This window comes from Ambystoma mexicanum, chromosome 8 (assembly GCF_040938575.1).
Source record: "Ambystoma mexicanum isolate Mex_15411 chromosome 8, UKY_AmexF1_1, whole genome shotgun sequence".
Taxonomy (NCBI): domain Eukaryota; kingdom Metazoa; phylum Chordata; class Amphibia; order Caudata; family Ambystomatidae; genus Ambystoma; species Ambystoma mexicanum.
Window position 1 is genome coordinate 1,244,758,992 of NC_090929.1, and position 27,327 is coordinate 1,244,786,318.

Below are 27,327 nucleotides of genomic sequence, written 5' to 3' on the forward strand. Positions count from 1 at the left end.
AATGGTTCTATGTAAAGCACTTTGAATAAAAGCACTATATAAATAACACATTATTATTATACTGACGGGCAACATTGCCCTTTAAACGCTCAAACAAAGGAGCATATTAATAGATGTACTGATGCTAAAGAGGGACAAAAAAGGGGAGGTTCAAATGACAGCAAGTGAGGTCATGGACCATGATGCTAGATTCGTCAAAAAGTGAGTTATTTTTCAACTTTTGATTTGCCGATGTTTTCTGGGAAATAAAGTTATGTATATATTTCGTTGCTTTGCTGCTGAAGACTGATTAAAGCAAAGGGAAGCATATTTGCCCCCGGCCCTGGCATAACATGCTATTTCGATTTTTACCGGGAAGAGAAAATGCAGTTTGGATACTGTGCCTTTTTAGCCACAATTACTATGACATGGTCATATGCCCTCATTGTTAGTTTGCCAGTATCCTAGCAGTATTACAGACCCACCGTAATATCATTACCGGCACTTGATCTGCCTGGATTTACCGGCAGATTACAGGTGGTGGCAATGGTAGGTTAATCCCCATTCCATTGAGTCCATCAGAGCCACTTAAAGAGAGAAACCTGCCCTAACCGTACAGGACACTCTTGTCCCGCTTAGTTTAACATTTTGGCTGCAGGTATGTGCCTCTAAAACTGAGAAGGGGACTCATTTGTTATACAATTCGGAATTTGTATCTTGATTTATTCAGTTATATTGCCCTCAATGAGGAGTTACTTCTGACGATAATATGGTCATTTTAACCTTAAATTATATGCTTGATTCATATGACTCCATGGGGGGGATTGCTGGTACCAGCACTGGTAAATACTGGTGCCGGTAATACCGGATGTTTTTTGCCAGTGGGGTGCCTGACTTACCTCCAGCTCTTGTCTATAAGTGATATGCTGGAATTCATGTAATGTAATTTGTTGCAACCATACAAGATGGCACATGCCCCAACTGTCTGCTCTAGCATTCAGGTTTCTGCCTCTGCACTCAGGCCGTTGGAGAACTGTACAACCCAGGAAAGTTTTACTACTAGGGGAAAATACCCATAAAGATGAGCTACACGGAGAAAGCGCAGGATGGGGGCTGCATGCCCTAACCTCTGTGACATACCCTCAGAACTAGAAAAGTCTGAGTGCAGCACTAAAGCAATGCTACATTGCCATTACCTGACCTCAAACTGTGGTAGGCAGGGTTGGAATGAAAGATTAAATAATATCGAGGCTTCATACCACATAATAGAAATACGCCAGTCACAAGTCCAAAGGTACCATGTACATTTATTAACAGGCAGCTGTCTGGCTCTCAACACCCCACAATGTGTGCAAGCAGACACCGTGAGATGAGAGTGTGCTGGGCATTTCAAAAACACAAGTATTTATAAAAGTTTTCCAAAATCCCTGATACATCGTCCAGTCCCTCTTCGTTTAATACATTTACCTAGGGTTCATGGCCTATTCACATAACGAAGTCATGCTTAAACATCTTTGAATAGTTTGTTGTTTTCCTTTAAACATTTTACATGTTTTCCCAATATAAGACACAAAGGTAACATTTCTTTATTTGCTTGCTTATATTTGTCTATCATTTCTTCTTGAGTTTAAAGTGTGCTTAGTTTCAAGGAGCGAAAACAAAGATTTCTGCAAGAAGAGCATGTTCAACTATTCATAATTCTACTTTGCTGTTTGAATGGGGAAGGCACTATTGGAACCGATGGTATCTAAATGACTGATTAGTACGGCTTTTGTTTAACTCTTAAGTTTCTCATTGTAGGACAAACAATCCAATTCAACATTCTTATGTACGTTGACATCATTGAAACAGTACAAAGTTCATTTTGCTCTGCTGGAGCCAAAAACACAATTCTAAACATGGGGCAGAAAGCAAGAGGTGATCAAAATGGCGGATAACTCAAAATGGCGGTGTAGTCAGCCTGTTTCAGGTTCATTCAATGCAATTTATAGTGCGATGCGAATGTGCTTAGGCCAGTTGTTTACTATCAGGTGGTATTCATGCAAAATATACTTTTACAGGAAGAGAACAACCCCTTCACTGACACACTAGACTTGGGCAATTCTTGCACCACCAAGAACCTTGATAAAGCACTGGGTCTGGTGGAAAGGCCTTTGGAGCCCTTTGAAAAACTCTAGGATCGCAATGCAGGCCTACAGTCCTAATCCCAGAGAGTGCTGTCATCGTTAGGATACTGTGGACCCCATGTGACAAATGGGACCCCTGCAGCACAGACTGAGGCAGAAAGTGGAGATGTTGAGCCGAAGTCTTCAGCGTTGTGCATTTGTGGGTCTCTTCATGAGCCAGCATACCTTCCACTTCACACCTCAACTGCAGCTTGGAAAGCAAAGGCCCAGTGCCACGTGAAGCCGAGGGAAACAACCACTGCAGGTACAAACACTGCTGGCTACCATGGACTGGCAGAAAGGCAGGACCTCTTTCTGATTCCAAGATGGCCACCAGGCTAGATAAAACCATATGTAGCCAAGGTCTGTGGTCAGAAGGTCAAAAAGACCAAGTCTGACAATCAATGCAAGAGCTCGATACAAACAGCAAAGGAGTTGCACCAACGAATTGGGGAAGGGTGGCAGAAAGGCTTGATCTATAAAAGCCCAGGTATGAGAGAAGAAAAGGGCACAACTGGTGAGGTAGCCTAATGAGCAGCAGGAGAAGAACCAGCAGGAGCAGGATGTGCACTAGGAGAAGCTCTGCCGCCCCATTCACCTGCCTGTAAAATGGGAAGAGTGCAAGACACATGGGGTTTTGCTAGTCAACCTGAAGCAAGATCTGAGACCCAGGACATTGGAAGGTCTTGGAAGTATCGAGATCCTTGAAAAGGCTGTTCCTGTGGATTTAGTGCAACATAAATAGAGTTCCAGGGAGCTGGGTCAGTTTAGCCGCATACTGAGACCAGAACTGCTGGAAAGTGGAAAAGGTACTATATGCCGAATGCTAAATTCAAAGGTGATGTGAATCGTGGCCCATGACAAAAAAAATCAATTTGTGTTTTTAGTCCTTCGTTCAGTACTTCAGTGCTACAATTCAGCTAGTGGTTCTATTCAGTGAATAGCACATTGTTACCCGGTTGAACTTACTGTTTGCTAGAATTTAGCAGGTGAGTAGGTCTTTCCTCAAGGGCAGTGCTACAAAGTAACATTTAGCTTCTAATAAGGCCAGAGAAAATTATTCATCATTTTTTCATTGATCGGGACCATGTCATTCTGCCTATGTGAAAGAATATGTTATATAATACATAGAACAGTGCTCCCATAAATTAATCTTATGAAAAAGCTATATGTTCCAACGTTATTCATTGACAATGTGTTTATTGTGTAACAGTGCTTCAGCCAGAAACTCCTTAAAAAAGGAACTTGCAGACATCAGTACAGTCCTGCAGCATAGGCCGCACCATAGTGGGATGGGTTGTGAAAACAGGTGGCCAGTGGATAAGGAAATGATATAACATTGGGGCAGTACAGATGAAATGCAGGTGTTAATAATGAAGACTAATTAAATGCAGGGGTAACTGTACAAAAGGCTGTACGTTAGGTAGAGGGGTGAGATGGAGTAGGTATAGGGTGCCCCTTCAAGGTGGAAGAGCCTGCGCTTCAGAAAGGATTTCAGGGAACAAGTGCCTTTTTGATGAACTTTTGGTATGGAGAGAAGGGGATTTTCAATGCAGTGGGACAAGGAGGGAAAAGGTGTTGAGGTGCAGGATGGACAGGGGACATAGAAATAGTGGAGTACTAGAGCAGAGGGCGTATGGTGGAGTTTACTTGATCGTTTTGGAAAGGTAGAGAGAGGACAGGGAGAGATTTGTACACAAGTAAAATGTACTTGATGAAGGATCCGAGTTTCATTGAAAGCCATCTGCCATGGGTACGGTGTTTGGATATTGAAAGTAATGGGGAGATTGTGGAGGGTACATGTGGCAAAGTTGAGAATGTTGTCAAGTGAGGAGAATGATAATGGGGGGAGGCCAAGGAGGAGGCTGGCGCAATAGTCCAGCCAACTCATTACCCGGGTTAGTATAAAGGTTTTTGAGGCCAAGTGAGGAGGGGGGCTAATGCTCCTAATATTAAATGGTTGAGTTCTGGCTGCTGTCGAGGTAGAAGTGATAAAGTGGTGAAGTTTTTGATTACGGTTATATCTTGGGGAAGGGGCGAGTAAGTAATGTGGGAATGAGATTGGTGATGGGAGGGGAGGTGGGACATCGGAGGGAGGGAGGGAGGGAGATGGAGGACTTCAGTCTTAGAGTTAAACATGAGAGAACAAAGTGCCATCCAGTGACAGATCAGAGATAAGCAGTCGGATATGTGGCCAGAGAGTTTGAGGGAATGTGGGTAAGAGAAGAGGATTTGGGTGTCATCAGCACATCAAGGGAGGAGGTGCAAACAGGGCACTTGACTTATAAATGTTCAAATGGCCGCTAGGAGGAATCAGTGACTCGTACCCACCTCAGTTACTAGACCGTGGTGCTGTCTGTTGGTGGGAGTGATGTCTAGATGTGTGAGCTCCTGCTGATCCACCCTAACAATTTTTACACATGCAATAGTTGCCATTAGGCGGTAGACATTTGTGTATACATCTGGAGCTTGTATCAGAATTTTTTCCCCAAAAAGGCTTAGGGCGGAAGTATACAAGTGCTGCAAGGAGTGGACACATCTGATGTTTGTGCCCACTCGACAATGGAACTGTTTGGTGTTTGCTGCTGTCTATGACACATTAGGAATTTTGAATTTCTTAAACTCCAGGATACTTATTTTCATATTTCCTTTAATACCACTCATGGAAGGTACTTGTGATTTGTCGCAAGGTAGAGCTATCTGACATCACTCTTGTTCAGAATGTTTGCCGGAAGGATCTTCAAAATTTCCCGGGCATTTGTAGCTGCTCATCTCACATTCGGAAATTATCTAGCTTTCTGTGCCAGTGGTTTTGATGTTACATATACATAATAGTTCTGCATACCCATGAGTTCATCTGACCTTCACGAAGTCACATTTCACATGTTTGTTAGGTAAGAATTGATGCAGTCACACTGTTTGAGCCTACACAACACTTATCTTCTTGGTATTAGGTAATGCACCTTTTGCTATATGTTTGTACTTCACAAGTTGGTAGTGTGACTGAGTAGCCAGGCCTATCTCAAGAGGGGTAAATGTGAGCTGTACAAATGAAATCTGTAGATGCAAGTAACACGTACACTTAAGGTTTCAGTTATAAATATATATATTTTTTTTTATTTGAAAAAGTCTGCAGTTTATGCACAAAGCACAACTTTTGTTTCAAAAGGAAAACTTCATCATACATACATCTATACCAAATAAAACCAAAAGCGGTTTTCCTACATTCACTCATTTCTTCAAACCAAGATTCCCCCAACACAGGAATTCGTTCATTGGTTACTTATGAGAACCACCCAAAGTAAGGATTACAAGTTTGCTGGTGATATGCTGCATTAAACAGCCACCGCCAATATCATATCCAGATAATTTACAATTGCACAGACGAGTTTGGTGTTATGCCCAGAAATACACCTTATCCACCACTCATCCATGTTATTATCGAAAGGGGCAAACTTTCCAAGATGTTGAGAGCGATGATCTCCTAGCTGAGTACATTCAGTGAGCAGGTGTCTCGAAGTTTCAATGCATACTCCACAGAAGCGGCATAGGTTATCATTTATGGATGTGTCCTTCCTTTGCCCGAGTATTTCTTTTGTTTTTAGGATGTTTAGCCGCAACCTAAGGAATTGGTCACGATGGTGCCTGATGGACAGAGCAGAAGATAGCGTGACTGCTCGTTCAGTTTTTTTGAGTCATATTTCATAGTTTTTATTGATTCAATTTTTTGACGATTTTCCTGATTCACCATCCACGTCCAGTTATCAAATTTCTTTTTAGCACATTGCAGGCGATTTATGATCTCTTGATTGCTTATATCTGCGGCTTCCAAGAAAGACAATAGCTTTCTAAACGACAAATTGAGTAACTTGTTATCTTTGGGATCATATTTGTTGGCGAAGATTTGGTAGGCTGGTGCTAGAGCCTTCAGGGCCATCTTGCGCATTGACATAATAGATTTCCACACCACTCTACTATGTAATGAGTTTAAAGATAGTTCATGACGCAGTATCGTTACTGAAGTTGATTGTGGCAGCTTTAATACATAACGCCAGAATAGACCTTTTAGCTTTTGCCAAGTTTCTTCACCTATATTCCACCCTGCCTCAGCGCCAAACGTTCTAACTGCCACTGCTTTTTGAAGATAAAATCTTAAGACCTGTTCCAGCGAAAACTTTCCATATTGCCTATTGATTTTCACTGCTTGTCGAGCAAGCATAAGCATTTTCGCTTTTAGTTCTTTGACCCAATGCTGTTCACAAATAGAGTTGTTAAATTCAATGCCCAAGTATCTAATGGAATCAACAGAGGCGATTTGGGTGTCTGCAAATTTCCATCTAAAGGCTTTATCTTTCTTTGATTTCAGGTTTCCCAATGATATGATTTTTGTTTTTGCTGTGTTTATTGTCAGTTCATTTGCTGTCATATATTTTTGCAGACTTGTAAGAAGGCGCTGAAGACCTACTTGTGTTCTATCAGTCAGCACCAAGTCATCCCCATATATGATGCACTTGATTGTTTTTCGCCAATGATCAAACAAATATCAAGATGGTTTGGGAGATCGGCCAAGAATAGTTTAAAGAGCTCTGCTGCGAGTGGACAGCCTTGTTTAACGCCTTTGTGGGACCAGATTGTGTCGGATAACAGCCCGCTGTTATTTAGTCTCACTCTCATGGATGTTTGATCATGAAGGGCCATTATTGGATCAAGGATAGAATTCGGACAGCCCCATTTTGCCAATTTTGCCCAAAGCAGGCCACGATTTACACTATTGAAGGCCTACTTCATATCTGCAAAGGCAAAATGGATTTTTGTATTTGCTTTCAGCGATTCAAGTTTCAAGATGTTCAAAATGAACAGGTTTATGTCCACCCCGACATCCTTCGTAAAGCCAGTTTGGCGTATGTCATCGATCTGTGCGAACTTAGCCCAATTCGCAAGCTTTTGGCTTAAATTTGAGCCAAAAACTTTGCCAAATGTATCCAACAGGGCAATTGGGTGATAGTTGTTCGGATCGTCCCAATTGCCCTTCTTATGAATTGGTCCGACTATCGCAGTTGTCCACGAAACAGGCATTTTTTTTAATGTCGCAATTTTGGAAAACAAGTTTTCAATAAAGAGTGCCCATTCAATTGTTTTTTTTTTAAGGGCAATGTTGGAAATTAAGTCGGGTCCAGCTGCACGCAAATTTTTCTGTGCTTTTATGGTTCTGATAATGTCGTCATGCGGCATTACCACGTCCCATTGACTGTCCTCAGTAGTGGGCAACGATGCTGTTGCAATGTTTGACTTTTGGAACACCACTGAAAAATGAGTAACCCATGCCTCTCTTGAAATTGCGTTTGTTAGCATAGGAGTGCCTTTTGAGAGTTCCTTATTCAAAATCTGCCAGATTTCACATGTGTTCCTCGTCAGAAGTAAATTCAGCCTTGTTTCGGCTCGATAACAGTAGCATGTGCTCTTGCCCAATTTATATACAGAGCTCGTCTTGCTTTCACTGCGTCTGAAATTTCTGATCTTGGCAGATATTTTTTATTTTTCTTAGGTCTTTTCTCAAAGTCTTTTTTGCTCTATGGACCGCCATGCTGTAACAATGTAGATGTGACTGCCCCTGCTTCATGGATGAGTTTGAGGTGTACGCAAAGTCCATTAGCAGGGGTATATAGTCAATACCTTGAGTAGCTGAAGTACACTTTAGACTCATCCCAAGCCCATGGATTTGCTTTCCATTCATTCGAAGCCGATTGCCCTTGCAGTTCGTTACCAAATCGCTCTGATATACAACGGCTCCAGAAGAGGTGGTCATCATGCAACTGAGGTGCAGGAGGCTGTGATCACTATGGTTCATTTTTTGAATTTGCAGATCTAAGATTTTTTTTCCCAGACGTATTGAAACCCAGATGTGATCAAGTATGCTGTGTGATTCTTGCCGGTGCCACGTTGGTTTAGGGGGCACATCACCTTTCACCATACCATTGAGCATAGATAGATCTCGCATCGTCATTTCTTTCTGCCACCTCTGCCCTGTAGCCACAACTGCATCATCAGTTAGTCGCCTGTAAGTCTGCAGCGATTTATCTAGCTGAAACCAAGAGCAATTTAGGTCTCCACAGCAGAATATCATCATGTTGTTATAGGATAACATGGCCGCGTCTATTAGCTCACATATGGCATTTAGGAAATCAGTTGTGCTGATTTTTACAGGATTCCAATATCCATTTATGATTAATATGTATTTCCTTAGTCATGGGCGTTTATCCATTGTGTGAATAAGGATACCTTGGACGTATGGATTTGTATTTGTCATAACTGGTGCAGACCATGTTTGTGTTATTCGCACCATAGTTATCAAACCTGAGCTGGGACGTCCTTTAGCATTTTTTTACTGCAGGGTTTAAGAGAGTGGTAAAGCCATCACACATTGGAGTTTTACGGAGCCAAGTTTCCTGTAGACATATCACAAACGCATGTTTCAAAGAGAGTCCAGAATCATTGAATAGGTGTTTGAACCCACGTGTGTTCCATGATAGAAACTCATGCAGAGTCTCCTGTTCTGTTAGTCATGGCTATTCAAAGCCTCTATTCTTGCTTGAGTTTCCTTTTTTCATGGAGTGGTTTTTTAACAGAAGGTCATCCGATCTTGAGTTATGACTAATACTCATGGACTGTCGCAAGGCTGTAGAATTAACAGGTTTCGAATGTTGTTGATTTGATTCTAATTCCTTGTTGTTTTGTAAGGAATTTTCTTGATCAGGCTCAGGCAATATTTGAAAGCCAAAGAACAAAAGGTCCTCACTAGCTCTTAAGAGCGTATTTCTTACTCCTGCAGCATTGATGTGTAAAAGCACCTGGTCCGATGGTTTTTTTGTGGCATATTCGACGATCTTTGTCATCGGATTCAATTTTCCGCAAGAGTGGAATACGTTGAAACAGTTTCATTATATTTGTTCTATTTAGGTTTACATCAGTTGCATGGCGGTGAATGTTTTTCAGTCGTAATTTGCGACAGGCTGATGCACCTTTGGTGTTTTTACGCTCATGGCTCCTTGTTTCAAAGTGTACCCGCTAATTATGTTGATTTGCTGTAAATTTTGGATTCCAGGTAGGGTCCACAACTGCGGCATCATTGTTTGGGGAGCTTTTCCTGTCCTGGGTTCTCGATTTAGAGAGAACTCCTTTTTGAGTCCTTGCTTGGATTGCCTGAGTTAACGTAGAGGGGTTACTTCTTGATGCAGCAGACTCATCAAGCTCCTCCTGATTTGAGTAGGTTGATAGATCACATAGATCAATTGACGAGGAAGCAGATGAATATTCGCTTGACTCGGAGTCAGAAATTATTCTGCGTCTTTTTAGTAGCACTTTTTGTGGTGTTTGCCCAGGAAGTACGTAGACCCCTTTTTTTTCTTTTGTTGCGGTTTCTGGCAGTTTGTTGTTAGTGTCCGCGTCACGTTTGAATAATCTCAGCTTAGTTGCGGTAGAAAGATTCCTTATAAACTTCTTTGATTTAGAAGAAATGGGATGTTTGCCAATTTTTGCCACTTTCCGAGAGGCGTTTTTCCCGCTGTAGTTTTTGCTACCACTACGGGTGTTATAGTAGTTGTTTTTGCTACACCTGTGAAGATTTGCTACACCCGTGAAGATTCCAAAGGATGAAAACTGGTTTGTTGGCATGATCTTTTTCGTATGACTTGCATTGCACCTGCATTGAACTTTGTCCACCGCTCCTTTGCTTCTCTCATCATTGGATGAACTTTTTGGAGCACTGGTCAACTTTTCAGTTGCCACTTGGCAGTCTTGGCCCACTGATGGGTGTAGAGTGACCACGTCTACTGTGGTCATTAAATTTGTCAAGACTGGCAATTCATTTTTCGTTCCAGCTCTGCTCTGTTCCACCTCGTCTCGCAAAATTATGGACTCATCTATGTCAACAAATACTTGATGGATTTTCAGGCCATTTGGTCTGTCTCGTCTTGGGCAATCACCAGTGCAAGGTCCACCATTGGACCATAGGTGCTCACGCAATCAATTAAAGGTTTCCAGCATACTTTTGATCGTCTTTTCGTTTTGGCAGCGCTGTTGTGTACTGATTTCATTGTGCATTTGCTGCCATTCAACATTTTGGGCTGCGTCTGCAGCAATACTTTCTTTTAGGTGAACATTACAGTTTTCCATTTGCTCCAATTTTCGATTAAGATTTTGCAGCAACGCACATTGGTCTTGGATTTTTTCATTGACATTTTCGTAAAGTTTCACGAATGGAATTAGGGCGAGGGATGAGGCGGCCAAGACATTATTGTGGATATGCATTGCCGCAGCTGATGAGAGACTGGCCTTTGCAGGTGTGCAGCCGTGATTTTCTATTCCACTGTTTGAATTTCTAGATGTGTCTTCTATTAATGTGTGTTCAACTCTACCTTGTGCGTTGTTAAATATTGGCACTGACCTTGAGGAACCTTGACGTTTCCTCAAGGGTGCCATTGGCGTGCTTGTTTTTAACTTGATATGTTCTGGGACTTGAGCGCGCAGGTCATCATTCGATAATGTCATTAAGGGCTTTTGTGTCCAGTTTGAGTTGAATTCTTCTGTGCAAATTGATGCAGGGCGAACCACTGCCTCTGGTGCCTTTACCGAATTCAGGGGGTACCGTGCGATGTCATCAGATTGCGAGAACTGTAATCGATTATGCTTATCTTGCCTTCGCAAAGTGTTGTCTGTTAGTGATCCACGGCCAAGTCTGTGCTTTCCACCCTCACAAACGGAGCTTGCACTGCCGTCGTCCAATGCCAAAGCCAAAAAAATCAACGGACGTTCCAGTGACTTGTGAACGGTGTCTTTAGTGAGGGTCGCATGATATCTTAGTGTCCTTGCCCCATTAGGTATCAGGCTTTCCTCAGTGGCGTGTACCTGAATCTGATGTACATTTTTCGTTGGAGCGCCAGACATGTCATGTGCTGCCATTACCTGCACATTTTCTACGCTGTTTCAGCATAGTGTCTTGTCAGGCAAGGGGTCACCTGTAGTTGGTAAAGCACTAACCTTTACCGATTGTAAAGGTATCATATTTGTTGTTCAAGCACGGTCCTTTGGGCTGAGCACTGGCGGTGATGTTTGGATGCTGGATTCAGTAGAATTTGTCACGATTGGATCTTCCACGTCATTCAGAATAGCTTCACTATTCAGAACGGTCATTAATTCGGCATCCGTGATGTCAAAAGGAGAGTAGAAGAGTTCCGGAGTTACGGGACTAGAGATATTCTCCCGAAGTTCACAAATCAACTTGGAAACCGGTTGAAGGTTGTTTAAAGTTAACAGCACTGATTGTGGTGGCGTAGACTCGGGTGACATATTCTGCTTCGTTGTGTTACTTATGTTTTCGCTTGACGTTACAGCGTCGCTGTTACAGTTGATGATCAATGTAGGCAGTGTGTCAGGGAGTGGTGCTCCTGTCAAGGCAATATGTGAGTCAGTTAAGCGTGCCGCCATAGTAGGATGGTAGCTAGAGACCGTCTCTGTTGCACACGCCCCCTCAGATGGACTGTCAGACGGTAAGGCAACAATGTGTTTGCTTACCTTATAACTTCGAGGCACTGCCTTATTTGCAGCCGTCCAGGGATTCAACATCTGGCATTGTTGGAGCGTTTTGTGCCATGTCTGTGGACCTGCTCTGTGGGGCAAGCCGTCAGCCATGGCCTACGTCCTGGAAGCGTACTGGGGCTGACTGGGAACTCCGCGCCCGCCAGCCGTTTAAATATAAAACACAAAAGAAGGACACAGCTTCAAAAACACGTCGTGCAGCTCCTCGACAAAAAGCACAATAGGACTGGGGCTGACTGGGAACTCGGTGCTTGAACTCCGCAATATTTATTTATGTAACATCCATTTTTAAATAAGCGTTCTTTAAAAAAGCAATTAATGTAACAATGTAAATACACTTTAAAATTACTTTTCAGAATCAATACAAGTTGGTGGATAATCTTTGGATATGCTTCTTACACAATTCCTACACTCAGAGGTGCCTTCAATCGCAAGGACAGTAATGGCATTTATATATTACACGAGTTATACTAGTTATACATTGCAGATTGTGAGGTTGCAGAAAGGAAAGGTTTAAGGAAGGAAAAGGTTAAACAGGTTCTCAGTAAATGTGAGGACAACTAAATCTTCCAATGAAATCTAGACAAGCCTTTCCGAACAGTAACAGCCTAAAACAAATTACCACCTTTGAGGGACAAACTATCAAAGTCAATGGGCCAGAAGAGTCTTCAGGGAGCCAGGACAGCTAAAGTCAATTGGAAACAGTCTATGGAGCTGAGACACTTCATAAAATAAAAGTCCTGCACACAGAGAGTGTGTTAGAAAGTCACTTGTAGGGTCACAAGCTGTTAAGCATGTGAGAAACAGAGTTGGAATCGACTCTAAATGTAAGCCACTGCAATTCCCAACTGAGAAAAGCACAGCTAAAAGACAATGAGGCAAGAACCCCAAGTCTAAACAGTACCTCTGGTTTGAAGAAGTGGTCCAGCAGGATTCTGTCTTGCTAAAGCTGTACAGACCCAGAGTTCCTGAGCCTCAGTTGTGGGGACAAGAGAAAGGCCACCTGGAGGGCTCCTGCGGCAGTACTTCGGAGGTCGTCGACAGCTACGGGCTCTTTTCGGTTCAGCTGCACTTAGTGGTTTCAAAGCGCTTAGTAAGGAGCAGTGTCGCGGATCTCGGATATCAGTTGGGCTTCCTTCACTCCCTGCGTCCTGCACTCTGGTGAGGGGACTTGAGCTCTGGTCGTCCTGCTTCTGGAGGGTCCTTAGGAGACTCTTGGAGCTTCTGGACAGATTTCAGACTTTTCACTCGACTACAGATTACTCGACCCTTGGCATTTGTTTCCTGCAGCAATGAAGAAATACAGCCAGTCGGGGAAGATGGTCCAGTAGATTTTGTCTCGGGTTAGTTGGTCCCACTAACCCAAGGGAAGAAGTTGTCCCTTGCGGAGCTGCTCTGTCAAATTGAAGGAGTTTCAGCACAGCAGCAGGGCTTCACCGGGGGATTCAAAGGTCCAGGAGGGTGCAGTAAGCTTAGTTCATGGTCTCTTCGTCGGGTGTTTCTCCCAGTGGTCGACTCTGCCTCTAGTCCCAAAAACCTTGCCTTTTAAGCATGTTTCTCCCATTCATGCACAGCCTAGGCTGTCAGTCACACAGTAAGGCTGCTGTCCTGAAAGGACAACTAGCCAGCCAGTCAGGACTGGTTGCATTCAGGCATTCTTATAGACAAAGGACAGGGGAGTTTTGGGACCCTCCCTCTCATCCTGTCCTTCCAGACACACGGGAGCCTGAGGCGGGCTTCAGGGCTGAAGCCTGCCAAAGGCAAGACAAAGGGCTTGAATCCGTTTCGACGTACAGAGTAAACCCCAGAAAGACCTCACAAACAGAAAATGGCGAAAAAAGAAGTCCGGGGCCATTTTTACAAAATGGTCACCCATGGGTGCTGTACTGCAGCTGAGGGTTCAGCCTGCGGTAGAAAAGCACAATGGTAGGAAAAATAAACCACTGCAACCAGTCATTGAAAGTAGTTAGGGTAACATAAAAAATGTTACATGAGAGAGTAGGATAAGGGGCTACTACGTAACCCCCCAGCCATCCACATAAGATGGTGTGTGCTGGACCTACGAAGGGAAAAGGCAAGTAAAGTCAATTTCACTTTACTATTCTTGCGAACAGTAGTTCACACAAGAAAAGTTATTTAAACATTATGAGAAATCTAAAGGATTTCTCTGACACTGCACTGAAGGTGCAGTGTGCCACCATCCAAAAGATAGATGCCTATGGAGTTTGTCGGACTGCAAAAACAGCGGAAACACATAATCCAAATCATGTCAAAACACGAGAGAGGGAAAAAGATCTCACTAACTCCAGGGTTAAAATTAAAATTTCACACCGTGGAAAGTACGAAAAGTACTGTTTACTGGACTGCTGTGCTGCCCCTGTTCTTAACTGAGGCCGTGGATTATTGTTTGGCAGTGTTTGGATTATCCGCTGTCCGACGGAGCATTGCTGCAGAAACGACACCTGGAGGACGTCGTTAGATGCAACCCTAGTGTTGCCTGGCTTCCTGATTGAGTGTAACACAAAGAAGGTGACTTTTTGCTCTAACGAGTTGGACTGACCACTGTGTGAGCGTGTACGCGTGTAGCGTTACGCGTGTAGCATGAAAGTGGTGCACAACGGGCACAGCGTAATTAAGAGTGTGTTTAAACGTGGTGAATCAACGGAATTAATTGAACGCCGTTCTTTATTTTCCCTTCTTTTTCCCTTTGTCTAAGGTCTCCTTCCTGGGTCCCGCCCCTGTGTTGTGCTAGGACGCCCTCTTCTATTTCTATAAAAAGACTCAGGCCTGCGCACTCGCGCACGCACCGTTGAAAGTACAAAAAGTACTGTTTACTGTTCACGGTGCGCGGGCTGCGGGATCCGCGTTTGATTCTACCATTAAGCAGAGGCATTCATTATGGTAAATGGGCTTCGTAGTGGGAGGAAGATCCGTGGTGATAAGAGCAATGAGATGAACCAATTACTGGGTAACCATTTGGTCATGGCAGATATCCCCACAGATGATAATGAGAAATCCAACTGCTCAAATGAGGTGGGAACGTCTGTCTGTGTGTGTAGAATTGCTGGGTGATGTGAGTGACCATCCATTCCAAGGTTTGGGGGACCAAATAAAGGTCCTTACTGCAACCAATCATTTCTACCAATGCCCCTTCGCTACCAGAAACTTACAAGTTTAAAGAAATGAACCAAGATCACGACAACGGGGCGATATGCGGGGGCTTGGTGATTCCCCCTAAAGATGCTTTATTAGCCACAATGGGGATTAGATCAACTAAACCGAGTTTTTCTGATGTGTCGATCATTGCCCCGGCTATTGAGGCACTCCTGGATAAGAGAATGCGCTTTTCCAGAGGGCCCTCTACCCCGGTCAAAGCTCACAAATATTGCATGGAAGATGTTCATGTGCACTCTTCTCCAGGATATGTGCCTGGGACGCAAGCCCAGGTTCATGCTTGTTTTGATGATCATTCATCAAATATTGAGAATGAAAAGGGGGTGCTAAATCAAGGGACTAGCTCACCTGTGGGAATGGTAACCACCGGGGACTTAGTTGGAGCAACAGCTGGGCCGCTACTTCATGCTGACCCCAAAACGAGTTTATCTCAACTTGAAGTGGAAGCTGAACGCAATCTAATGGAGTCCTCAGATATTGGGGTTGAGTTTCCAGTTTTATCTAGAATACTTAATTTGCTTGATAAAGGACACGACTATACGCATGCGCAATTTATGTATTCGCATGATATTATCACTGAGTTATCAGTTAAAAACTTAAAATCAACAGAATTCAGGGGCTATTGTTTACCTGTGATGCGGTGGCGGCCCTTACTAAGGGAAAACAAGGAGAATGCACTAAAATGAGCTCCAAAGCCTCGCAAACCACAGTGGATGTAAGTATGGGATTAAAAGCCATGACTCCTCTGGCGTCTCTTACTAAAGCCTCACAAACTCTGGTTGATCCAAGAATGGGGTTGCAGCCAATTCCCACTTTTGCCACAGTTACGGTATCTGACGCAAGGAAAACAGATGGGGTTGAAAATACTGCCCCTAATCAGTTGTCAGAGCTGGTAGCGGCTAATGCAGTGGCCATCAAACGGATACTCCTAACGATAGAAAAGATGAGCTCTATTCACCAACCACCAAAGGGGCAATTCGGTACTATTGAAGCGATGGAAGACCCCCCCAAGACCGCTGCCTAGCTCAGCTAGAGAGGAGTCACCTGATAGCTCATCAGTGTTGACTAACTTAATTGACTTGGAGGATGATGTACAGAAAGTCCATCACCCCATAGATGCAGAGAAGGCATTTATGGTTGAGGATCAAGGCCATGAGCCGGTTCTTTCAAGGAAGCAGAAGAGACTGCTACTGAGAGCCACAAAACGTAAAAGCAAACAAGTGGAAAATGTAAAGCTGACCACCAAACAAGATACGGCAAAGTCCTTACTGGATTCACTAAAGGCTGATATAAAGGATCATTCAATAGAAGAGGAAAAGATCGATCTCCTGCAACTTAATCCTGAATCTAGAGCGCTACTGAATATCAAGAATAATCGGAGCCTGGCTGAGAAGTCCAAAATGAAGGGGATAAAAAAGATGGGCAATGGGTCGGAACTGTCTTACCAGACAGAGGAGAGCCGTCTTTGGTTAAACACAAGCAAACTGAGCTACTAAATATTTTCCCGGCACTTTATATGAAAAAGGCTTCGAAGAAAATCAAGGAGGCAGGCTTTGGTAAATCATCGAAAAAACCATGTGTCAACAAAATAATACCAACTAAACTCTGTGAGTCGCTCTCAACTCTATCAAATAGGCAGGAGGGAGAACCTTCTAAAAAGGATTCCCACCAGGAGTCAATAGCAAATGTCCAGGTGAAAGAAGCTGTTCATAAGGTAATTATAGAACAGGGTTCTAATGGAAGTGTTGGTTCACCACCATGTAAGATCAATAAAACCAGGGCCAGAAATAGATCTATTTCAGAAGGAGAGTCTAGAGAGCATGCATTATACCCAAACGCCTACGAAACGGTATCGAACTCTGAGGCACTGTTTTTAACAGCAGATATGCCATCTATCATGGGCTGGGAAACTAAACAATTACCCTCTGTGAAAATGAGTTTAAATCGATCAGCCATGTTGAAAGCCTTTCAGGCGATCCCAGCCCTACGAACCATAAGAAGCGATGATATTGACTGGGTGCGATTGTCTCACATCAACCCTACTCGGATGCTTTGTGGTTACCAATCTCATATCATTGCAAGACTAATTTGGGCTCAGAGGGATGACTTGGAGTTATTGTGGCTATTTCCCTGTCTATTTAATTCCGATGAATGTGCTGAAATCTTTATTGCAACCCTCCCAGAGCAACCACAGAATGCTATTGTAGCAGGATCTTTACCGTTGATCAGTGAAGAGGTATTGAAACAGTTTATGAACGATAACCGTTATGGGTAAAAAATAGGAGGATAACAATGGTTTGTCTCTGCTGTCATGGAACTCGTGTGGGAGATCCAACTTGAGTGCATGGAATTCTGTACTTGGGAGTGGTTCTCGTCCAGGGCTTTGCTTGATCCAAGAAACTATGATCATGGAGAGGTAGTCCTGGAGGGTTTTGATTCTTTTTACCAGCCTGCAGTTAAAGGGATGTTAGGACGTCCAGCTGGTGGTCTAGCAATTTTAATTGATAAAAAGTTGAAAGTGGACTTCTCCTTGCTGTGGGCTGATGAGGCTTTGCTGGTTGTGGAAATTTCATGCAAAGAGCTGTTATTTCAGGATTTTATTGTTGTCAATTTGTATTGGAATTATGGATCGACCTCCTTTGAAACCCTAACCAATCGCTTAAATTTTCTCTTTGAAGAGGTAATCAGGAGTAAAGTAAGCTTTAATGTGATTATTGGGGGTGATTTTAATGCTACCTGTGTAGGTGGACTTATGGCAGAGAATCGAGGTAAATCTGACTCTAAAAAAAAAAATCATATGCAAATGGTTTAAGATGGGTGGAGTTTTCTATGCTTTAAGATATTCAAATGGTCCCATTTGATTTAGGTACCCACCAATATACATGGCAAAGAGGTTCACATTCATCAATGATTGATTATATTTTTGTGTCCACAGGATAGCTACACCTTGCTGACCCAATTTTGATTGTCAACTTATGTAGGGGTGACCACTTTGCCTTGAAAACTAACTTGAACTTGAAAACATCGTGCCTTGATGCAGATTTAAATTTAACGGCAATTGCCTTTGACCAAGCTCGGTTATCGGTCAAGTGGACCTCTAAAAGGTGTGAGTTATTTAGCTCTTTTATTCTAGAGAATCCCTTGATTACAGTGAGCTCTACGAGTACAGGCATTTCTTGTGTGTTGCAGGAGGTCCAGAACTCGATAAGAATAGCGGTGCATATGTCACACATGAAGACAGCTACTGAATCTAGGCGATCAATTATGCATCGCCATCAATATAATCAAAAAATAGTGGATCTAAGGAAAGAAAAACGCCACCTTATTAGGAAACTGTACTCGACACCAGGCTGACAGTGATTTTGCTGAGGCTAAGGCCTGGATTAATAAGATCTATAAAAAACAAATAAAAATGTTGAAGTATGAGCTCTATAATATTGAGAATCAGAATCTCATGGCTATTTTAATTACTAACAACTCTAGACACTTATGGGCGACGATTTGTACCTTATTTGGAACCGCAGAGAGGATTGAAGAATCGGCTAACTCGGCGGTTTCATGGGTTACTCACATCAAAGCAAAGTTTGCAAAGCCTATTCGTTTTTGTTTGTCGGAAGATATTATTCCATTTAGTCCCACCTCTTATGGATGCCCTTGGTCGATGGAGGAAATACAGATGGCCATCATAAAATCTAATGGATCAAGGGCGTCGGGACCGGATGGCATCCCGCCATGTCTCATTAAGCTCAATCCGGAACTGTGGGCGGCGATTTTTAAAATCAAATTTGACGCTATTTACTATTTCGGGCATATTCCTATTTCCTGGTACTCGGCGATAATCATTCCAATCTATAAAAAGGGGCCAATGAACGATCCAGTGAACTTTAGGCCGATAGCACTTATGGATGCTTCGACCAAGATTTTTACAAATCTTTTATTACAATTTATTAACCAGCACATTAATAATTCCAATTTATTATCTAGATTCCAAACTGGCTTTCGGCGGTACATAGGTTGTTCACTTAATGCAACTATTATAGCCCATGTTTACCAGCAGACTAAATTAAGGAATGCTGGATGTGTTTATATGGCAGCTTTGGACCTCACTGCTGCGTTTGATTCAGTAATTAGAGAACTTTTATGGAAAAAATTGATTAAATTTGGTTTTTCGGTTCAGCTGGTTTCAATCATTGCTGCCTTGCATCAACATACAACCTATCGCATCCGGCTTACTAAGGCAGACACACTCACTGAATCCATTCTAACTGAGATTGTATTGAAACAGGGCTGTAACCTTGCTGCAGTCCTGTTCAATCTTTATCTACTGGATTTGGATGACCAGTGGCAGGAGGCGACGATCTTCCCGGTCAAATTGGGTATTATAGCACTGAATTGGCTAAGCTTTGCTGATGATTTACTGTTCTTTGACAGGACCCCCTTTGAGTTACAGACAAAGTTGAGCCTTTTCTATACGTTTGCATGTAAGCACAATCTACGGATCAATACTGAAAAATCCTTCATTATTACATTCCATGAAGGACGTAAAAGATCCAGTAAATTTACTTGGTGTATTAACGGCATTCCGATTCCGAGGTCGCCCTCCATGCGCTATTTAGGATATCATTTAGCATGTACTTATTCACTGCATGGCTGGAGGTCGTTCTTAGAGAACAAAGCGAAATCCCTCACTGCACAGTTGAAACTGGTATTTTACCGTTTGGGGAAGTTCTCAATGGTTCCAATGCTTACTTTTTACCTGCAAAAAATCGAACCAATTTTGCTATATGCACTGGATCTTTGTCTGCATGAGATTGACGGTATTTTTTAATGTGATCCAGGGTAAAATGCTGAAAAGTGTTTTGGGCCTGGCCTTGTCAACACCAAACGCCATTGTTTGCCATGAGTTGGGAATATTACCACTATCAGTCAAATGGCATTGGTGAATGCTTACCAACTATGGGAAAATGCTAGCTCCTCCTAAGAACTCATTGTATGAAGAAATTGCAACAATGATTGAGAAGGGACATCCACAGTCCATCCTGATATTTAAGAATAAGATGGAGAATTTATTAACAGATGCTATGATTTCCCGTGAAGATTTGGTGTTGGGGCTACCGTTGTGTAAAACTAAATACTGCAGATATCATTGGTGTTTGTTGATCGGAAAGATTAACGGGTATCAATCGTATAGCGAGTATTCCAAATGTACACGACAATGGGGATTTCGCCCAAAGTACCAGATTGTGTTTCCATGCAATTATTCGAGCAGGGTCTACTTAAGATTCCGCATGAACCAGATTCTTACTTATGAGAAGATTATGTCTTGGCAGCGGTATAAACATAAGGCATTGAGAGGACTATGTAGATTCTGTAATTTGCCCTCGACAATTGAAACACTGAAGCACCTTACGGTATATTGCAGGTACTTTGAACTAGATCGAAAACGGTACCTTGGCGCTTATCTCTACACTGATGCCAGTATGAGTAGGGAAACGCTTTGGCAAAGATGTATGTGGGGAAGGAGTGAAACACTTATTATTTGTCTAACAAACTTTCTCCTAATTATTGAACGGGAATTAGCCAAAAAAGCTGAGAATCTGATGCAGTTTATGCATTTGAGCTGGTATTGGTAATACCTTTTGAGTTTTGTGTTTTTGTGCTAGAATCCTCAGTCTGGGAAATGCTATACAGGCGTCTAACATGCTTTTGGAAAATGTCACATGTATGAAATCCAATGATTTTTATGTCGGTGAAATAGGGGGATTGTTAAGAGAAATGTTTATTTTTGTATGTGTATTGAGGGGCTTATGTGTTATGTGTTATATTCCTCTCTTTTAATGGTTTAAGAATTTTATGTAACATAAGTTGAATTTGTAAAGGTTGTAAAACCATAAACAATAAAAAAAGAAAATGTCTTAAAGTCCAGAAAGTGCTGGGGGTCTCTACGGTTGAAGGGAATTAGCACAGAAATGAGAATTCTCCCTAACAGTCTTCTTGCATGATTCAATTCCTGGTTATAGTGCTGAAAACTCTGGTTGAGAAAGCTTTCCCTCCCTGGGGGAGCTGGTGATATTGGTAGTTTAATGCCACCATCTCATGCAGTCTCTTCTCCCTCCTTTAAGGTTTACCCACCTGTCTTTGGTCCGATTTATGCACCTTTCAGAATCCATGTAACACAGCAGTTGAAGTTTTGAGGAACCTTTGATCAGATCCTTGGAACAGATTGCAATTAATCAACATTCTTAGTAGGAGGTGGTGCAGTCTAACCTGCTGTAATGGTGCCCTTTCCCCAATTTCCCAATTTTCAAAGACCAACACAATCCTTGCAGGCACCTTACTCATTCGGTAGACAACATATCACGAGTTGGAGTTGTACTAGGTGGCAGACAACATTGTTGCAAAATAGTCTTTCTGGTTGAGCTCTTTGCTTGAGGAGGAACAGAAATGGTCAACTTTTTTGTTCCAGTGAGTTATCAATTGGAAGATGGCCCAGTTGTGAGATGGCACAACAGAAAATATGCAAGTAGCAGTTTGTCTGCTTTTAGGGCTCCCTCTGAGGTGGTATATTTTTGTTGTGAGCTCAAGACCCGATATTTAACCAGAATGTGGCCACTTTAAACCGTCATGCTTTGCTACTGAGAGGGTTGAATATCAGAAGTGGGCATCTCTGACTTTTTAGGAGGTGATATTGTCAGCAGTCATCAAATACCATTTATTCTAGCAGAAAGCATTTTTTGTTTGCATCATGGTAAAGGTCATTGGCCCACTGTTATGCAATGCCACCCACATTGCCCTCTTGCGTCTACACCCCCAGATTGTTTATTGCGATCAGATGGGCACAGGAGTAGTAGGAGAGAATATTTGTGAAGACTTTTCCAGCCCAATCGTGTTCTGACCAAGTTGGGCATTGATCTGGCACAGTCCACATCTTGCGCTCCCCAACACCACACACTGCATCTGGGGAAAGCTTGAATAAAAGATTCCCATGCACAGGTTATATCAGTTGCTGGGATCTCGCTGTGTAATCCCCTAATCTCTTCTGACCTCGATGGAGAACATTGTTTCACTTTTGTCCCAAGTGTAATGGGAGGTTCCCTTGGGTGGACATATACAAAGTGTATAACCACTGCCTCTCCAGGGTCTGTAATGAAGTGGCTTGGTCAGCGTCCAAAAGATTGAAGCTGAAGAGACTCAGTAGTCAGATGTTGCTGGCCTCGGCAGCATACACAATGGAAACAGAAAAGCCTAGTTCTCCCCTTCTGAAATAGTAGCAGTCTGCGCACAAGGGGATGGGGGCAGGGGCGGACCGGCCTAGAGGAAACTCTGGAGATTTCCCAGTACGCCTCTGCACCCTGGGCCTTTTTTTTGTGATAACCCATTTTATTTCCACATTTTCTCCTGGGAAAAGGGTCGGGCATGCTGAAAATGTGTAAATGGGGCCACTTTCAAAATGACTTCCAGGGCCTCTTTTTGTTCCCAGTCCATCCCTGGATAGGGGTTAATCCCAACCCCAGAACAAAATCTTTTACTCGGCTCTGAAAACCAGCCACTCCATATCCATAAAACAGCCTACATGTGGTGCAAAAGGCTAGAGGGGTCATAAAGTCCAAGACTGTAGAGGCGCACAGAAGGAGGCAGGTTTCAGCACACCCTAGCCCATAAAACCAACTTGGCAGTAGTCACATAACGGACTAATGCAGCACACAAAATGCAAGGGCCCTCAACAAACAAGGAACCGAACGCTATCATTACACTCGCAGCACTGCTTCTGACATCCAAAGTCCCTCCCAGAAACTGCTGTTTTTGGGAAAAGGAGACATTCAATCAGCTCAAACATGGTGCTGCCCACCTAACTGTTTCAAAGTGCCATACTCGAGGCCCTTTCTCGAAACGATTTGGCATCGATGCTGAAAACTCGAAAGGGCCTTTCATTCATGTTTTTAAAACAAAATATTTGCATTGCCATTTTCATCAAATACATGACCAACAGTGAAAAATAAGACACATGAAGAACATAAACAGAACATGGGCAGGCCAAGTGCTGTGCAAGCTTTGAACACATATGTCTGCAAAGCATGGACCAGGCCAAAGCATGTTTGCCTCATATGAATGAATTAACATCATGGGCAGGGCTAGTGTGAAGCCTTCCCTCACATGCATAATGTATGTGCAGCCAAGGCAGGGCATCACACGTAGGGAAAGTGCAAGCTTGCCTTCCATGCAAAAATATATCTACTGCATGGGCAGCGGCAGCCCTAGTGCAACCTTCCTTTGCATGCGTAACAGAATGGTCAATGGTAGTACAAAGTTATCTTGCATGCCAAACATATGTGCGGCGCAAGCAGGGCAGTACTTATTTACTTAAACTGAGAGTGTGTATTTGTGAAGTGTATTTAAGTGTTGCATATTGCTGACTTCTAAAGAAGGCTTAATTTAAAACTGACTATTAAATTAATAAATAATTATTTTATCAAGAAACCTTGAGATTAAGTGTTATTTGAATACCTGTCACTGTGAATCTCTGTTACCACCCTACAGCTCACATTGACCCCTCTTGAGATAAGCTTGGCGGCTCAGCCACTCTACCAACTGGTGTAGTACAAGCCTATACCAAAGGTTGGGTTACCAATTGCCAAGATGACCAGGCTGGTGTAGTCTCCCACAGGGTTAATGCATACAATCTTGCCTAGTGCACACTGAGGAGCATATACAGTGCGACACTCTATATACACACGCGCACACACAGGAGTATGTACAATGGGGTGGTAGATATGCACAGCTTGCAGGAGCACGAATAAACCCACATGGAAGCCATGCAGTCGGAGAATAATACACAAGTAGCACCTTCACTTCTCAAGGAACCTGCAATTTAACATACTGGTATTTCTTCTTTCTAGTCAGGCTGCGCCTGGCATACCTCCCCTGTAGATCACAACTGCCCTTTGGGTTAACTGATGTAAGTTAAATTTGCTTCACTTTATTTTATCCTGTGCCCCCACACACCTTGGGTGACTAAGGGTTACCGTTGATTTGGTTGAGCTATTTTGTGGTCTAATCTCCTTCCTTCCTGGCTCCAGAGGCGCTGGGCTAAAGTCCAGGGTAAGCTCCGCTTATGGCCAGGCACACAAGCACCCATGATTTACACCAGGGACGTCATTAGGCAGGCATCTACTCACCCTGCCTCAGGTGCATATTTTTCTTTAATTGCTTGCAAAGTGCATTGCTGCTTCCCTTCATTATCCCTTAGCTCTCCTTCGTTTTCTTTTCAGAGTGCAGTGAGTGTCACTACTGCTTCCACCCCATTTGGTTATCCAATGGGAAATGTATTCCCTTTCACAAGGGCACAATATCAGAGTAGGAAATTGAGATGAGCTTGGATCTTTTTTAGTTTCTGCTTGTGACCTAAAAGAGCCTGGTTAGATTGGCACAAAAGCTAGCAGGAGCTACATTTGGCTCTGGAGGCCAACTGATTCCGCACCAACACCTATCTGAATTTAACTCTGTGAATGTGGTACAACCTATAAACATTAGGACAATCTACGACATTTAAAGCAAAAGGGGTCATAAATAATGAACAAAGTGATATGTTTGCATCTTATGTGGAAGTTTGATTTGTGGAACACTATTTACCTATTATTTTGATTTTAGGTCCTGCTTTTCAAATCTTAATTTCGATCCCTGCAATATGCTGTTTAAGGTGTGTGATTTCGCCTGATGGGGACAGCTTTTTTTCACAGGAGGTACATTTCCAACAACTCGGGCATTCAGTTTTTTCAACGGCGCTTCCCGCTGCAGTGGAAGGTGCGGGGACGCCAGCACATGCACTCTTGTGCAATAGAGCACCTAGAGATGAAACCAGGGTCGGACTGGGACAAGAAATAGGCCAGGTCACCCAAAAAAAAGTGGCCCACCCCTCGCCTCACGACCCTTGACCTCTGACATCACCGGAAGTGATGTCATTTTACCCCAACCGTAAAGTGACATCTCGGAAAGCGATGAAACACTACCTTTCACCCCTTGACAAAACAGGAAGTGGCATCAAATAGCATTGTTCCTAAGTACACTAAATTACTGTGAATCCAAGTAGACATCCAAGGCCAAATGATGATATCTTATTGTATAGCACTTACAGTTAAGCTCTTTTTTATAGAACAAATATGCATACAATATCTCCCAACCTGTGTTGGTTGGTACTCATTTATCGACCGAAGAAGGCTGAAAGGCTTTTTGGAAAAAAAAAAGTTGGAAAAGCAAAAAAAAAATTTTTTTCAAATTGTTTTTTTCTTCAAAAGCGCCAGGCATGGCCAGAAACCGGCCCCCACTCCCGGGGGATGATTTCGGCCCGGCTGCGGGCCGAAAGGCAGAGGGGCCAATCCATACCTGGATGAAACGAGCTGTCCATGGCAAAGGTGATCTTCAGTTCATTCCCTTTTTTTCGCTGTTACTTTCTTAAAACACCTAGGTGCACTCGCCGCCTTTTATGCTACTACTCTTTTTTGCTTTTTCACCTGTAATCTTTATTGCCCCTAAGGAGCGCTCCATAGGCTTAATCTGTTCCCTTTCTTAAAAGGTTGCTTTCATTGAAGAGTAGAGGGTCAGCTCAAAAGTGATGGGACAGCGTTGGTCTCCATTTCCAACAAGCTCTCTCTAAGGGAGCAAATCATTAGATAAAATAAGTTTCAGGAGTGCCTCCCAAATTCTTTATCCGTCGCAACAGGGGCACCATGCTCCTATTTTCATATGCTGCTTTGATTGGGAGCACCACCCAGTAGAATACATTGTGATTCTTGGCTCCGCAGGCAGCTAGCAGCCTAGGCTGCAGTAGCCTGCCGGGCTTATAACCCGAGCTGCATATTCTAGCGACCAGGAGTCAGCCACACCTTTTTATTTCGTTTGGCGATATGGTGAAAAGCTAAGGCAGTGTGATTGTTTTCCTCTTTTTCTGCACATCGCTGGGAAATTTTCACTGCACCAGAGTGTGAACAAACGAGGTGGGCTTTCCATTCTGGTGGCTATGGCCCTTCCCAACACCGCTTGACTCTGATTTTGTCCTTTTGCCTTTAGTGCAGGATTGTTGAATGGTGCCTTGAAACCCAGGGAAATCCAGGGCAGTGCTGCACAGGGTCGTACTGGGATGAGAAGTAGGCCCGGGCACCTAAAAAATACTGTCCTACCCCTCAATAAAAGTGGCCTTCAAACCCTCATCCGTAAATCGTGTCAATTCACGACTTTATAGCAAATTCTACTTATGGGGATTTATTGCATGTAATGTTTTGTGTAAACGGTTGAGAAAACCAGTGATAGAGTTCCAGGTGCTATCCCTTCGGCTGCAGAGTGAAAAACTATATAAGAACAGCTTACTGATGAAGCTGTTAGTTGGCTGGCTATGACTAATTGCAAGAAGTTTGTGTCGGAGGCTGCTTCAGAGTAGCTGTTGTGCGGCTTGACACTCAACCTTGTATGTTGTTGGGTCCTTTCCTCTAGCTTTGGCAGCTAAGGAAGCTTAGGCTTGCAGCTCGATCCAACTCCCCTACCATAGACGTTGGCAGGGGGGAGCCTGGGAGTCCGCAAGCGAGCAAAGCTTAGAGCGGTGGACACTGAGATGTAGAAAGGTTGTGCCTATCCAGGTGACCAAATTTAAACTAAGAAAACAAGCTCTCCGCTCACTTCCTCCCACCCCAGGACGATTTGTTACAATTTGTTGATGTTGTATGTTCTTTTCAAAGTGCAGCAGCCTCCTGCTGCTACGCCGGCGGATGGCTGGGTTTCTGGGGACGCTGTCCAGCACCGCACAGCCGCCTCACTTCTGTGTGTGTGCATTCATACAAGTGTTAACTTTCTTAATGAATACCTGCTGCATCCATCCCATTTGCTGTGTGCACGGCGAGCAGAGCAACTCGGAGCAAGACCCATCATTAAGTTACCTAAAACTTAATAAAAAAAATGTTATTGCAAAACCAGCCCAGGGTGGCTTGTAAAACTGGCCCCAGGTCATTCAAAGGCCGAATTGCATTTGGCTGTGTGCCAAACGCCCGTTAGGGTAGTCCACCCCTGGTGCTGCATCATGTACGGCTGGGCACAGAAGCGCACGTAAGACTTTGGGCAGACTGCTGTTTTTTTTTCTCAATTCCTGCAAGGAAGTGACCGCACTTTATCCCCCCTGCATTGCTTCCTTCCTCTTAGCATGGCAGAGCAGCGGTTTCCACATTGGTCCTCCATTAAAACCAACTTACAGGGGCAGAGGACTGGGACACTTGCTCACTCCTCTCATTGTGGCAGCCCTCCCAAGCTCACAGGAGCACCACAGGCAAACAGGAAGAATCCACATCAAAAGCCTAGTGCAGGCCTACTTGCCCAATCGGGGGATTCCAGGAGCAGCCGACCTCTTCCCACCATCTCATGAGAACATTCCTCC

General features: G+C 43.4%; 1 protein-coding gene across 1 annotated transcript in view; it reads left to right on the top strand.

The window, feature by feature from the left end:
• The window catches only part of MYOF (myoferlin), a 1,388,224-nt gene that overhangs the window by 1,026,050 nt on the left and 334,847 nt on the right, over window positions 1-27,327 (top strand). The gene's annotated exons all lie outside the window — the stretch shown is intronic.